The 16736-nt window shown below is 34.9% G+C and overlaps 1 protein-coding gene across 2 annotated transcripts in view; it reads left to right on the top strand.

Annotated features, from left to right (window-relative positions):
- Positions 1 to 16736, top strand: part of LOC115443881 (chloride intracellular channel exc-4) — a 63776-nt gene that overhangs the window by 35504 nt on the left and 11536 nt on the right. The gene's annotated exons all lie outside the window — the stretch shown is intronic.

Here is a 16736-nt window from a genome sequence, read left to right as displayed (position 1 = left end):
TTATTCTAGATTTAACTCGATCTGTATCGAACTGCTTTTGATAAATTATCGTATGTTTCTCAAAAGCAGCATCGTGGGTGTTGTTTGACTTGAATGACGTTAAAGCTATTATAATTATAATTAATGTATTACAAAATATAACATGTCATGTTTAAGTATTATGAGATAATGGGGTTAGTTCTAGGTATTTATGGTCGACCGCAGCGCATCCTGTGATCCCTAACACCTACACCCTTCCTGATTAAATTTTATGAAAAGAATCAAAGACACTTCCAATATATATCATAAATATAACCCAATTTATAAACGAACAAACTTATCGGCCATCTGATGGCACACCTATCTTACCTTTCAAAATAAACAGTTCCAATAACAGTACACGAGATACATACAAAAACAAGCTTCTCATATCGGGCACGGTAAACTCATTTTATCTGCATCATTAATCCGCTATAGACGTCCCGTGGTGTAGTATTAATCGGTCACAAATTCCTGTCAGACGTTCTCTGGGATAATCGTTCTGGTGTCTGATGAAGCTATTGCGAATAGTTGACGTATACGTGCTGTATGTACAGATTCCATCGCCTTATATTGAAAAGCATAGGTTGTAGTGGCTGAGGTTTTGCTAGGCGATGTGAATTTTGTAGTCGAGTAAGTAGACAAAAGGTATTGGAGGCTCAGGATTGTATGTCTAAAGACAGTAAAAATAGATTATGTTGTTACTGTCTGGTGAAATACTGGTTTTATTTGAATGAAAAAAAACAAATCAATTACACCAGCGCAATACTAAAAATATCCAGTGGAGTCGTTAAGGAAATTATTCAACAAAATTAGCCCACTGTGTCACCGCAAAATGTGTGTTAAAAATATATTTAACATATTCGCACGGGTTCTCTGCTATCAAAATTCATTATCAGCTGCACACGAATTGCACTCTTAAATCCTGTTAACAAGGCCAGCAGCTAATTTCGAAATACTCACGAGATACTATCACTTCGAACCTTTCCAATGTACAGACACCTTAACCTTCAAGATGTTATTGTATGCCGTTAGACAAAGAAATGGCACACGGCGCACGATCAGAATTTAAACTGGCTGTTTCATGCCATATTCTGCTAGAAACATTCTTAATTGAATTGTTTCACGTGTACGTGGACGATGAACCGCCGTGCCTGGTGCCGTGTAGCGCGTACGGGCGATCACATGGTGTAACGTAGGCGACGCAGCGCGGGTTTAATAAATAAATATATTCGTAACTATAAAAAATATAAATATAAGGATAGATCTTAAAGTAAATAGAGGAAACAGTCGGTCTAATATGGGTTTGCATGCCCATAAGCAATAGCAATACTGTCTGAAACTTAATGACAAGTATTACGCTTGTCGCCTTAACCTAATATTAGGTCTAATAATTAGCTACTAGTGTATTATAATAATTACTAACATCCAGTGGTCGAATGTCGACCCTCGCCCCACTCTAAAGCCGGTACTGTGACAGCCGACTGAATTCAAATTTTATCTCAATATAAGCCAATCACCGCATCCCTAAGCTTATGCACTGCGAAGGCTGTCATGTCGAAACTGATAAATAGACTTATAGCATTGCTCTGCACTGATCTAAATAACGTTTGTGAATACGGGTGTTAATCTGCGTCACGCTGTGCTGCGTCGCCTGTATGTCTACGTGCTAACTACACAAAGTTTTTATCAGCCAGCGTTCAGAATGCAGATATGAAGCTGTCAACGACATATCGGCCGCTGTCATGTGCATTGTGCGTTTATGGCACCGGATGACATGGATTGTGGAAGTCGCGGTTGTTTCCGTGATTATTTTTACATTTAGTCTAATGGCTAAATGATTTCACAATTGAAGTTCCAAGGAGAGGACATTACGATGAACTTATAAAGGCTATGGATGATGGAGATTTCCTCTTTCGTTCTTGAGCAGGGACAAAAGATATCTATAATAGGGCTACTTGAATATGAACAAGGGATCTTGAATTTAAATAAATATTAATTCGCGGTAGAGCCAGGCAAAGTAAATCTGTTTATCCTTAACAATTGAAGATAATTTTATTGAAATATGAGAATGGAAAATACCTACGACTAAACCATAACTCCGATGAAATATAAACAAAATAGATTAACAAAGCCCGCATGATATCATATTATCATTCAAGTGTTATTATTGGGGGGTTTTTGGCCGAAACATGAATCATGATCGATGCCGGTTTTGGATAAGTTGTATTGCTCAACGCGTGCGCAGAAGCCTTTGAGAACATATCGTACTTTCGATGAGACAAGGGTCACAATTGGATGCGCGCGGGCAATGCTGCACCTGACCAATAAGATTTTGTCGCGCCAATATATTTAAAAAAATGCACTAATGTGACAAACAGTATAGCCTTCTAGCGAAATGAGACTGAACTTGATGGGTGACTATTTTCCTCCAAATAAAATAATATTTTTAAGGCGCATTGGCATACTTCACTCATTTGAAGAATATTTAACAATTATGCCCTTGTCTTACCGAAGGTACGGTATTCTAACTATTGGCACAACTCCAAATGCAATTAACAATACACGATGCGTAGTATGTATTGAAATAATGATGAGCGCAATCGTCACTGCAGCGGCCACCTCAAAGGAACCTACACGTTTATTTCAGCATACTGCCGCCAGTGAGAGTAAAGTCAATAAATCGTTGTGAAGAACACGGAAGTGTCCGCGGCGGACAGGAGCAATGTGCTCCGGGAAATTTCACTTCGATGCAACGAAGACACGTAGGCACGCGAATTCATTTAGTCTAGAACATGTGACTCATGACGCAGCCGATTACGTTAATCAACAAGTTTAAGTTCATTTTCACTGCGAAACAATTATTCTTCTTTCGAACGTCGAACATATTGTTGATACAGGAAAGATAAGAAAGCGATTAGAGAGGTGAACAGTGGACTCACTTTCACGGTGCCGATCAAACCCAGTTTGTGGTTCGATGCTGGTTCCAATTTATTGTTGCCGGTCACTGCACCATTGTACTTGGAGATAGCCATAAACATATTGTAATGCATATTGCTCTCAAAGACCAGTCGTTAAAAACTGTCGTAAGCGCGAAAATATTATTGTCCATACAGTTAACATCAGTACGTAGAACTCAATAAAATATGTTATGTCCAGTAGCCCGAGTTAAGCAGAACATGCAGTCGGAACGCGGTAACAAAATGCTCCGATTGACAAATTGTTTAGCCGCTGGATGCGCAAGCGCATGGCGCCGTGACGGATTATCAAGTTTTTTCGCCGCCATCTTGGCAAAAATGGCGCGTCTTGCAGTATGCGGGAGATGTATGTGCCGCTTTCGATTTCACGAAACTGAAAGTGGCTTATATGTTCGGGTGATGTCGTTGACTCTGATGTTTGTTTGTCACGGCTGGTTGGATATATATCGTACGGCCACGGCACTTATCCTATCGTGTAAAGCTAGAATGCTGTAATTTGGCGTTGCGATTTATTATGTTTTCAGTTCGTCTTCACGTACGACGCTTCGCTGGCCACGGTTACTACTTGTTGGTTCTCAAGCTTTTTCTACTTAACCATTCAGCGAAATGAATGCTTCTCAAGCTGACAGTTCGCAATTGATATTGAAACCGTATGTTGTATAAACGTTGTTTTTATGGATATCACCGGTGGTTATTAAAGCATCGTAGCATGGATGCATATAAAGAAGCCTTCAACTATTATTCTCGTTGGTAGTCGACGGCACAAATGGCTGTTATCATGTGCCATTATCGTATTAAGTTATGTAAAATTGCATACATATTGCGTTAGAATGTCGTTATTGTTCGTCTAAATTGATGTTTTATTCATAATGATTACACATTTGATTACAATTGAAAGCACGGCCACGGGCCAGCCTTCCGTCCGCCGTACTATCGCCCGTATCATGGCGTACTGGAAAGTGGCTAGCGTTTAATATAAATAGCTGTATAATATTTATTAGATACAGTTCGATGCTTTATATGGATATTTTAAATTGTTATTATATTTTATTTATGCTTTCCGTGTAAAATGATAAGTATTTTATTTATTAATGCGTGTTCTTAGAAACGAAATCTTGTAGCGTTTTGTTCGATGCGTTTTGCTTTAGTTTTTGTCCATGTCAAATGCAATTATAAGTATGTTTATTTACAGTTGTTTTTGTATTAATAATACAAAATATGTTATTTATATATATTTGTTTTTATAACTGCATTAATGTATGGTGTATCATAACTGTTATCGCTAATGTATGCAATTATTACCTGATTTGTGTAAATATCAACTAATATTTAGAGTTTCATTAAAACCCAATTAAAAGTATAGGAGTTATTGGCGCATTATTTTAGCCAATCACACATGAACCATTAAATCGCACATATATATCCTACATACATTATTTCATAGCCTACTTTTCTGTTAACGAAGTCCCATGGGATTTATATTCTAGGAAAAGGTATGTACAAAAATCCAAATAAAAGGTACATGATAATAAATTGGTAAATTAATGGAATATTACCATGGTATTGTATCGAGTATGGACATCTGACCAGTACAGTAAACAAGGCCAGTGGACTGGCAGTTTTCCGCACCACCAGCGCTGAATGGTGTCTGGATGTGAGCCGGTCACGCGCCATCGCGTTCACTGGTTTCTATAGACGGTACACTGATCACCGACTGCTAGTGATACCATCAGCTTGGATGTATAGATATATTTCAGTTATGTTTGATATACTAAGCCTGGTTCATAACTTTCCTCTTGTTGCGCACGCGTCTCTGCTACCTACTGAGTGGGTTTAGCCCGTAGTCGACTATATTGTTAATTACGTGAATTAATTTTTAATAATAACTTACGCTTGCATGAGTCCTAGGATGTCTAAGGACCTATGTTATTCAAGGACAGTGCTTTCCATTAGTAAAATTTTATGAACTTTTTATCCTAGACAAGTGCACAATGTTTTTTTTTATCGCGCAAGCAATTTCTTGGGGGCAGATCGGTAGACAAAATTTACTACTTAAAAATATTCTAACTGTTTAAAATTGTAAACGAGTATATGGAGTTGAAGAATTTGCAACAAGATCGTTAAAAGATCATCAATAAATAACAATACTTTGCGAGATTTTGAACAGGTGTTACTTGATACGCAGATTTCGGTGTCAAATGTAGATGTCATTATCATAGAGTTTCCACATTAACGGTCAGTCATAAATATTTATTAGCTGATTATAATAGTAGGCTTTCGTATTACGAACATAGTTGTGGGATTATAACGGGCTGAAATGACAAATTATTCACAAAACATTATTTATGTTTGTATGAATTATGTTGCTCAAACTTCGGTTTGTAAATTATGTATGAATATTCATTAGATTCTTCAAAATCATTGTTGGGTCAAAGAGCATTTTTGAAGAGATTTTCATATTTAATGTCAAATTACATAATAAATGTACTTGCAAACCTGTACAGTTTTATTTAGTAAGATTTCTTAATTTTTAATATAAGGTATTGTGGCTTACCGTAATTTGAACTGAAAAATAATTGTATTTATCTAGGCTGTCTGATAAAATTTCCGATTAACATCTCAATAATATAAGAATTTTCAAAAATCTCCATAATATTTACATACGCCACACGAGGAAACAATGTTAAAAGCCTCGTTTTTCTAAAACGGTTTACGCTGTAAGCCAACGGTGTTAAGAATTTTAATTAAACCCAAGTGGCGCCAAACAACAGCTTCTGGGTCAATGTGTCGCCCTTTGTGGACATTATAGCCCTTCACAAAGGGACAAAACGTCCGCCGGTGAGTCATAACGGTCCATGCTTGTCCCTGCCCGCCGGCCGAGCGAGACACCCGACACCGGCGCACCGTACCATGCAAATGAGAGCAGTTCATTCAATACCATTTCGCTTATCATTACAATGGCAATGGAAATTGCGAATGTCGTGTGTATAAGGCCTTAGAGATCATTTTTAATTGGTAAACAATACTCTTTGACTGTTATTTGGCGCATAGATGGAGATGTTCTTTTTAACTATGAGTTATAGACAAAACTGAGGTAACGTAGAAATCTAAGTCCAGTTTTTCAAGACACGATTCGAATCGTTTCTTTTAGATCGATTGCGAACATGGACCAATCAGAATAAACCTTTTTTGATATTACAAATGAATCGTTTTGATTGATTTGTTTTCGGATAAAAGACAAAGAAGGAAGATTAATTAATAAAGGCTCAAATGTCATAATACGTGATGTTGATCTGATTCTTGGGTAGAAAATTTTCCAGTAGCGGGATAATCATCGAATGCTTTACAAAAAAATACAGGCAGATGAAGCTTTGTATGAAATGTTTCTTATAAATATAATACTATTCGGCATTCACACTAATAACTCATAATTACTGACGCTGATCATTTGGATAAACGTCTCTTGCGCATCTGTAATCGCCATACAGTAGTGACGGTGAAAAGTTTATAGTCTGTATTAACATAATTTTATTTATAACTCATTTAACTTTCGTGCAAGCCCGGATAATAGTGACATTTCGAAGGCTTGACCTCTATTTAGACACAATCTTTTGTAACTGTTGTGTTTTAAGGCCTGTGTAGACGGCATATTTTATAACCGTAAACAATATATAGCCTATTAATACACTGTTCTTATTCCATAATGGAAAGCGTTTAGGGTTACCGATAGGTAGAAGAATTAGGCCTGAAGAACAACACATAAGTAAAAAATTAGTTAAATAGTTTAAGAATAATCGAGCAGTTTTTGTAATTACCTTATACAAAAATTAAATAATTAACGCACTACATCTTATTTATCCGTATTATAAACGGCAAGCATTCAGTAGAGATTATGCAGCCGCACTCCGTAGCGAACATCGAGCGCAAACATTTACAAGACGGTGGAAAGTTGCACAACTATTAGCAAACAAAGCCCTTTGACCTCGCAAACTGAATCGATGAGTCATGAAGCATCTAACAAAAGAACTACAACCATGGGAACGGTGAAATGTTAACGTGTACTTGATAGGTTACGTGTTTGTTGGTAACACGGATGACACGTAGTCTGTAATGGATGTTCTTTATTAACGAGTTGTCTTTTTTGGCCCACAGAAGAGATTTCGGGAAGATAATGTAGGCTACTGCTTATTATATATTTGTTAGAAATAAAGTTGAAATTTGACAAACAGATTAGCACACACGTATGTCTTAAATTAACAAAATTATTAGCCCAGAACAGATGCGCGTCGCTTACATTTACCATTTAGATAAATTTCTTATGAAAGCATTAGAATCCTTGTTAAAAATAGAGTGTCTATCGTCGTGGTTTGACGTAACAATATAGCTAATGAATATTCACCGTAGGTTTCCAATGTTAGAAACCGATGTACACTTGTCTATTGAGTTATGTGATGTTTTTCACGCTGCCATTCTAATGTCACTAATGAAGTACGTTGCTCATGTTGAAAGTTGTTTATGTGTGTAGGAACTGAGGTTTGCGAAGGTCTTGGGCTTTTGTTGAGTTACACAAACTCCATCACATAAAGGTTGAAATATATTGTGAACATTATGATGCTATTAGACAAAAAAATACAGAATAGAAATCCTTTAACAAATAATATAAGAGTATATTTATTTCCTCAATTTGTATGAGGGTTTTAAAGGTCTGAATTTATTTGATAAAAGTCTTTTGTCAAAATATTGTTAATATTGCATGTTTCTCTATAGGTTATTACAAGTCAGAACTCCAAGTTTACGATTGTGTCCAGCCGTTAAACATTTAATGCCTGTTGCACTCACCTATCCACCGAGAAAATGATTTGTGTTGCCGTAAATCATATATTGCGCACGTGTCATATTATTGAATGTATAATGCAAAATCACGCCATTGTGGGGAGATGAAGACAACTGTTCTGGTTGAAATATCATTTATTACTCTCCTTGGATTACAATGTGTTTATATTTATATACCATACATTTTATATATGTATAATAATATTAATACTACTACACCTCACCTCAGGGGCAGGTGAAAAAAAAAAATATTATATGATTTTTTTTACATTTTTTTTTTATATATTTATATGCTATATTAAATTTAATCGTTATAATATAATTAATACAATTTAAGTTATAAACGGTTTTGTTCTATTTTTATGAATTACATCACATTTATTATTTTTATAATTTTAACATTAACACCTAAATCTTTTAATACGACAAATGGGCCTTTCCATTGACTTTCAAATTTATTGGCTGTTTCATTTTTAACCAATATTAATTGACCACTATTGTATTTTACATCATTAAGATATTTATCATATGAACGTTTACGCATTTGTTTACTTAAAATTAAATTATTACGAGCGTCTTGATGTGCTACTTGTAACCTATACTTAAGGTCTAAAGGATAACTATCTGGATTATATAGCGGTTCTATATGATGACTTACTCTACATGGTATTACACTAGCTCTGCCAAATACCAATTCAAAGGGTGTGTACTTTGTTTCCGTATGAACAGTATTGTTAAAACTATAACACCAGTATTGTATCCACTGACTCCATGTGTCTTTCTGTCCATCACACTGTATGCGCAAAAATGTATTCAAACTATTATGTGAATTTTCAAGCGCACCGATAGATTGATGGTGATATGCTGTGGATGTAATTTTGTTTATTCCTAATAATTTACATACCTGGTCCATTACTGAAGAGACGAACTCTGTACCACGGTCAGTCGCTATCGCGTTTGGTATCCCAAATCTTAAAATAAAATTATGAACTAAAGCATGTGCTACACTTACCGTATCCTTATTTTTTAATGGATAAGCTTCTACAAATTTAGTAAGCTCACATTGTAGTGTTAAAATATAAATATTTTCGTCTACATCTCTTTCTAAAGGACCTACGATGTCAAGAAAGATCTTTTCAAAAGCATAAGAAGCTGTTGTAGTTATCTCCATGGGCGCCTTGACATATCTACAATGCTTCATTTTTGACATTTAACGCATTTACTTACAAAGTCTTTAACATCTTTATCTAAGCCTGGCCAGTAAAATTTTCTTTTAATATTATTAGTCATCCTGCGTACACCTGCATGACCTGCAGTGGGTAACAGATGAAAATCATGTAAAATATACTTCTTTTCTGCTTCATCATTTATTCTTCTAACTCCTCTTAATACATAAATTCGTGGACCGGTCCAATCCTTGTTATCTTTTATTTCTCTTAATATATCTTTAATAAAACTCTCACAATTTTTAGTTTTTACTATGCATAGTTCATTTATATTTATATGTCTACAAAACTTTGCTAACTTAGTTACAAATTCGGCTCGCGAAAATTGTGCCCTAAAGTTAAGGTTAATATATAATATTTTCCTATGATGACTATAAACAAAACATTCCTTTTCTTCATCTACGTTATTCTGTATTTTTAATTGATTTAATTCTTCATTACCTATAAAAGTCATTTCTACAGAATCATTTGGTATTTTTAGTATTTCAACTACACGTGGTTGATCAGGCCACTGTTTATCCGAATTACTAAAAATACGTGTATTTAAATTTTTATCTAGTTGTTTTTTCTGTGCTCTAGTCGTAACAAACATTATTTCTTTATTCATTTCCTTTAAAGTATCTACAGTAATATCAATTCTGGATAATGCGTCTGCTACACTATTTTCTTTTCCTTTCACATACACAATTTTAAAATTATATTCTTCTAATGTCAATCTAAATTTTAAAAGTCTACTAGAGGGATCTTTCATTGAAAATAAATATATTAAAGGCCTGTGGTCGGTCATTATTGTGAATGATTTGCCATACACATAAGGCCTGAAATATTTGACAGCCCATACAATAGCCACTAATTCTTTCTGGATAGTTGGATAGTTCAGTTCAGATTTATTAAGTGGTCTACTTGCATATGCTACTGGTTTCATATTTTTATTGCTCAGAACTGCTCCAATGGCCGTACCTGATGCATCTGTTTGAATAATAAATTCATTATTCTCCGAAAAGTCTGGAAATTCTAAGACTGGTGGAGTTGTTAAAGCATGTTTCAAGGTTTCAAATGCACTTTGACATTTGTCAGTCCATATAAACGGTTCATATTTTCTAGTTAATTTATTTAAAGGATAAGTTATACTTGCAAAATTTTTAATAAACTTTCTGTAGTAATTACAGAACGCTACAAATCTTTTAACTTCATCTGTACTAGTCGGTACTGGATATTTCTGTAATATTTCAACTTTTGCTGGGTCGGGCAAAACACCATTTTCTGTTACTAAATGTCCTAAGTAAAGGATTTCTTTTTTCAAAAATATACATTTTTGTGGATTCAATTTCAAATTAACTTTTCTCAGTCTTTGTAAAACATCCATTAAATTTTTGTTATGGTTATCTAAATTTCTTCCAAAAACAATCAAATCATCTAAATATATAAAACATCTGTCATATGTTAATCCAGACATAGCTACTGACATGACTCTACTAAAAGCGCTTGGACTTGTTTTAAGTCCCATAGGTAATCTCTTCATATGGTATTGCCCAGTGTTCGTAGTGAACGCAGTGTATTCTCTACTCTTTTTATCTAAAGCTACTTGATAATAGCCTTGATCAAGATCTAAATGTGAGAAATAGATAGAGCCACAAAGTGAATCTAAAATTTCATTAATATTTGGTAAAGGGAATTTATCGTCTATAATGCAATCATTAAGTTTTCGGTAATCTACTACTAGCCGCCATTTTTTTATTTCCCTCAGTTTTCTTGGGAACCAACAATATAGGACTAGACCATTCGCTTCTTGCTTCCTCTATTATGTCATTATTAATCATATCTTGTATTTGTCTATTTATTTCATCTTTTAGAGAATGAGGCAATCGATACTGCTTAACATAAACAGGACCAGTATTTGGTTTGATAGTTATTGATTGTTCATAAATATTCGTAGTTGTTAATTTGTCTCCGGGTAAAAAGAAAACATCCGGATATTTAGCACATAATTGTTGAATGGATTCTCGTTCCTCTACATTAAGATGATCTAATTTCAAAATATCTAATAACTTTGTTACTCGCTCTAAGTTATTATCTATACATTTAAAATTGCATAAATCATAATCTTGAAGTGAATGTATTTCCGGTTGAAACATTGGTATTATAACATCATGTTCATTGGTATTCAAAATTTTTACTGGAATCCTATTATTTTTTATTCTAGCTATACACCCCGCAAGAAAAACATTTTCTGCCAGTACTTTATTATTAACTAGCTTCCGCCCGCAGCTTCGCCCGCGTGGATTTCGGACTTCAAAAATGGAGCCGGTCGCGAACGTTCGAGAATGTTCGTTTTGCGAAGCTACTCGCTAGGTGATTCGCTAGCCTCTAGGTGCCAAGCAAGTCGCCTGCCTGTGCGTTCGCGACCTTATATACTTAGTCTGGCCATAAATACTGTTACACTTAATTATAAAAAAATATTACATTTGAATTTCGAATCTGTCATTTTTATACGATTGTTCATTGTGTTTTCTCATTTTGGCGCCAATACATTGTAAAAAAATTTTGCGATATTAAAATGGTGTGGGGTGATAAAGAGAACCGAATCGCTGTGATAGCATTACACAAAGTAGGTATGGAGCCAAATGCAATTTTTAAAACTCTCCATACACTTGGTATTAGTAAAATGTTTGTGTACCGGGCTATTAATAGGTACAATGAGACCTCCTCTGTTTGTGACAGAAAAAGATCTGGCCGTCCACGTAGTGTTCGTACGAAAAAGGTGGTCAAAGCAGTAAGGGAAAGAATTCGAAGAAATCCTGTCCGAAAGCAAAAGATTTTATCTCGGGAAATGAAGATAGCACCTAGAACCATGTCGCGTATTTTAAAAGATGACTTAGGACTTGCAGCCTATAAGAGACGCACTGGCCATTTCTTAACTGATAATTTAAAGAAGAATAGGGTGGTAAAATCGAAACAACTACTGAAGCGGTACGCAAAGGGAGGTCACAGAAAAATTTTGTTTACGGATGAGAAAATTTTTACAATTGAGCAACATTTTAACAAACAAAATGACCGTATTTATGCTCAAAGCTCTAAGGAAGCTTCCCAATTAGTCGACAGAGTGCAACGTGGACATTATCCGACTTCAGTGATGGTTTGGTGGGGTGTTAGCTATGAAGGAGTGACTGAGCCATATTTTTGTGAAAAAGGTATCAAAACATCGGCACAAGTGTATCAAGATACCATTCTTGAGAAGGTAGTTAAGCCCCTTAACATCACCATGTTCAATAACCAAGTATGGTCCTTCCAGCAAGACTCGGCGCCGGGTCATAAAGCTCGGTCCACGCAGTCTTGGTTGGAATCGAACGTTTCGGACTTCATCAGAGCTGAAGACTGGCCGTCGTCTAGTCCCGATCTTAATCCGCTGGATTATGATTTGTGGTCAGTTTTAGAGAGTACAGCTTGCTCTAAACGCCATGATAATTTGAGTCCCTAAAACAATCTATACGATTGGCAGTGAAGAATTTTCCCATGGAAAGAGTGCGTGCTTCTATTGATAACTGGCCTCATCGTTTAAAGGACTGTATTGCAGCCAATGGAGACCACTTCGAATAAGCTTTTTATATTTTTAATTGTTTTATATTTATGTATTAAACTGACACACTGTAAAAGTAATAAATGTTATTTGCAGTTAACAATTTTCTTTTTTCTTTATTACAATATTTATGGCAAGACTAGGTATATACAAAAATAGTCCTTATAGCATGATTCAGTATTCACGCATGTTGGCTTATTATTAGCGTATCTCATGTATAACATTGGTGTTTCTATACCGATTTCTATGATTCTTTTTTATGGAATATTTAATAATGTTAACTTTTTTAATTAGGGATGACTGAGAGTGTTATAAACGTAAGAGTAGACAAATATAATGAGAAAGCTTCGAACTGCTAAGCTATCGGGAGTTACATGTGTTATTGTGAGTCAACCATAAAAGATAGACATATGCTGTCGTGGTATATTTTTTACATAATTTTAAGGAGAACATTTCGGTCATACATGATTTCTATGTAGCTTTAACCATTAAGGTTTCACACGCGACGGAAGCTTAAAAAATGGAGTAACTTCTCCCGTTTTCCCAACATTTCCCTTCACCGCTCTGCTCCTATTAATTGTAGCGTGATAAAAAGTATACTATAACCAGCACAGGAGTATGACAAATAATTGTACCAAGTCTCGTTAAAATCCGTCGACTAGTTTTTGTTTCTATAACGGTTATACAGACAGACAGACAGACAGACAGACAGACAAAAATTTTACTAATTGTATTTTTGGCATCAGTATCGATCCCTAATCACCCTCTGGTAGTTATTTTGGAAATATATTTCATGTACAGAATTGACCTCTCTACAGATTTATTATATGTATAGATAATACAATCATCTTTAAAATCAGTATCTGAAAACAAATAGTGAATGGATTCACTGCGCGCTGGAATACGTAATGTTTCATTAGAATAATCAATTTCGTCATGAAGTTTTAACATATATTCTATTCCGTATTTAAACAAAGTAACAATGTTATTCTTTAAGTTGATACTAGCCGCATAACGACACAGAAAATCTAAACCCAATATTCCATCCGCCTTTAATGGTATGTTATTGAAAATATAAAGCTTGGTATCAAATTCGACACAGTGTTTGTCACTATGATGATTCAAGCTAAGATGACTAAACCCAATCGATTGAATTTGACCCCCAATACCGTTTATGGTTGTCTCATCTTTATTTATGATACTGTTGCTAGGTAATGCATCTCTCTTTATCACACTTATTGATGCTCCGGTGTCTACTAACCAAAAATATTTCCTTTTGCCAACATATAAAGTTAAAAATTTCGCGTTACCAGTTAATGCTAAAATATTACGTTTAAGATCGAAAAAACTTTTATTTCATCGTTATCGGATTTCAAAGGTTCATTCTGATCTATCTGTTCGGTATAAAACATGCGATGCTGATTACCACTACCATGAGTTTTATATCTCGATCGATTCTCGTTTGGTTGGTTAGTTCGCTCTCGATCTATTTTATTATATGAACCCCGAGAGTTACCGCGAGAATTATAGAATGATCTACCACGATTACTGTTGAAATTTCCTCTACCTCTACCAAAATTATTTGTATAATTATTATAATTACCTCTTCTGTAATTATTTGAAGTTGGGTGATGAGGATATTTCCGATGTCCGCGAGACTGTTGATTGTATGATGGTTGATGATAAGGGTAAATATTAGGTTGAAACTTACCTCCACTGCGACGCTGAAATTGCATTATATTTTCACCGTTTGAAGTAGATGCCGCCGTCAACTCCTCGTCTTTTGCAGCCTGAATTGCATCTGTCAAACTGTTGTAGTTACGTGCTGCGATAATTGTGCTAAGCCGGGAATCATTTAATCCATCTGCAAATCGTTTAATAGCCAATTTTTCATTAATCGGTTTTAAAACAGTATAATTTTGAGAATTACCATCAGCCTGCGATATTGTCAAATTAGTGAATAATTTTTCTAACTCTGTACCATACTGGTCAATTGAACGCCAGCCTTGTTTTGCGTTTTGCAGTCGTGATTGTATTGCAGTAAATGACTTTTTTACTTAACAGAATATTACGTAAATCTTTGACAAGCTCATCCGTAGATGAATAGTCATTGGACATACGCAGTTTCGCATTTTCAGTTAGTCTACTTTTTAAAACAAATTTTATGAGCATCTTTCTCCCTGGTTCTGACAACGTTTCTGCATACAATACTACAGTGTCTATAATATTTTTGGTGTTATTTTCCTTACCGTTCATGATCGGAATCAAGTTACATGCGGTCTTAAAATCAAAATCCATAATTGTTTCTTGATATAAACTCGTTTTACAAAATTCGCTATCACTACCGCTATCTGATTTGCCTTCCGCACATAAATTAACAATTTTTTGATAGTTCAATTTTATCTCACTTTCTAATAAAGCTAACGATTTACAAAATTCAGTTTTTATTCCTTTCTTCGACAATAATAATTGAATTAATTCCGTACACTTTTTATATAAACTTTCCGTTTCTGATAATTTATTCTTAATAACATTACCTTTAAATCTTGATTTTCCTTTCTTAATTAAATATTTTCTTATTAACTTAAGCTCATCTAAACTCTCAAGTAATTCATCTTCCATAACCTTTCATAAAATGATATGGTGATATGATATTATACAAACCAAATTCTGATTGTTTGTTACCTTAGTAGGGGCCGTGAGTCTTATGTTACATTATTCAATTTAGTAAATTATAACTTACGTATAATTCTAATGTCCTTAAATTACATTTGTTTCCGTCAATAATATGTATAAAATATTTGAGTTACTGCACTATTGATTTTCACATTTCACTTTATTTGATAGGTATCACAAACACATTCACGCACACAAAAGACTCTTCTGCTATTTCATTGGATCACGCACGCCGTTGTCTTCTTCCCGATTGGCTCTAGCGCGGCTAAATGATCGACGAAAATTATTTTGCGTAATCTGGTCATTGATCCAGGCATGGTGACATTTCTTATATTGCTTCCACATTAAATAGATAGCTCCGAGACCCAGTAGGATACATATAACCACGAGCAAAATACTAATACTAGACATATGCAGCTTCAATTCTTCAATTTTGGCATTATTTGATCCAGCAGCATTCTGATTTAAGAAAACCGTTTCCTTGTCCACTTTTGATTGACACATCTTCGGATTTTAAATAGGTATTTTTTTTATTTTAGCCTTTGATTTTACCAACTTGCGTGAACACTTCGCCGTGTTTTGAAGGAGTCATCTTGGATCAAAGTTCAATTTATTTACTGTAGAGACGTAATATTACACTGAGACAGTACCGGCGCGACGCGTCCCAAATATGGCAAGGGTCGCCATGTGGGGAGATGAAGACAACTGTTCTGGTTGAAATATCATTTATTACTCTCCTTGGATTACAATGTGTTTATATTTATATACCATACATTTTATATATGTATAATAATATTAATACTACTACACCTCACCATGTTACGTCATAAATTATAATAGAACTTGTGGCTTTACTAAGATCAAGATTTTGTTGAGCTTGTTTAAGGCTGCCATGTCTTGTTTCCATAGATTTCTCTTCATTTGCGTAATAAGACTTACTAAAGACTGTATACTTGGGCTTTTTTAGCATTGTTATGTTCAAATGGATAATGTAACCAATGTAATAATTTTGCAGTGCTTTGGTACGTTATGTCCGATCTGTTTATGGGCAGTCGTGGCGCTTACAATCCACGCAAGCGTCTTGCTAATCCCACCTAATTGTATAAAAAACACCAGCTTCGCTTTACTCAAAGCACCAAGCCACAATAAACGTAAAACAGTTGCAATTAATTGATCTCATTGCTGTCCGACTGTGTTTTTTGCAAACCTCCAGATTTATTAAAACAAAAGTGTATCAAATTAGTGAAAACGAAAGTCGCGTGTCCGTATCGTTTCCCTGTCTGCTGAAACCGATTTATCAACTTTCTTGTACTAAAAAGCGAGTTATCATAACGCGTTGCGAAGTCTCTTGTGGCACGTTAGCTATTTATTGCGTTTACGTTTGTTTTATATTTCCCAACGTGCGGAAACGTGATTCAAACGTGCCTA

Source organism: Manduca sexta, chromosome 10 (assembly GCF_014839805.1).
Source record: "Manduca sexta isolate Smith_Timp_Sample1 chromosome 10, JHU_Msex_v1.0, whole genome shotgun sequence".
In the NCBI taxonomy this organism is placed as follows: Eukaryota; Metazoa; Arthropoda; class Insecta; order Lepidoptera; family Sphingidae; genus Manduca; species Manduca sexta.
The sequence above is the reverse complement of the archived record's forward strand: the minus strand, read 5'-3'. Positions and strand labels throughout refer to the sequence as shown.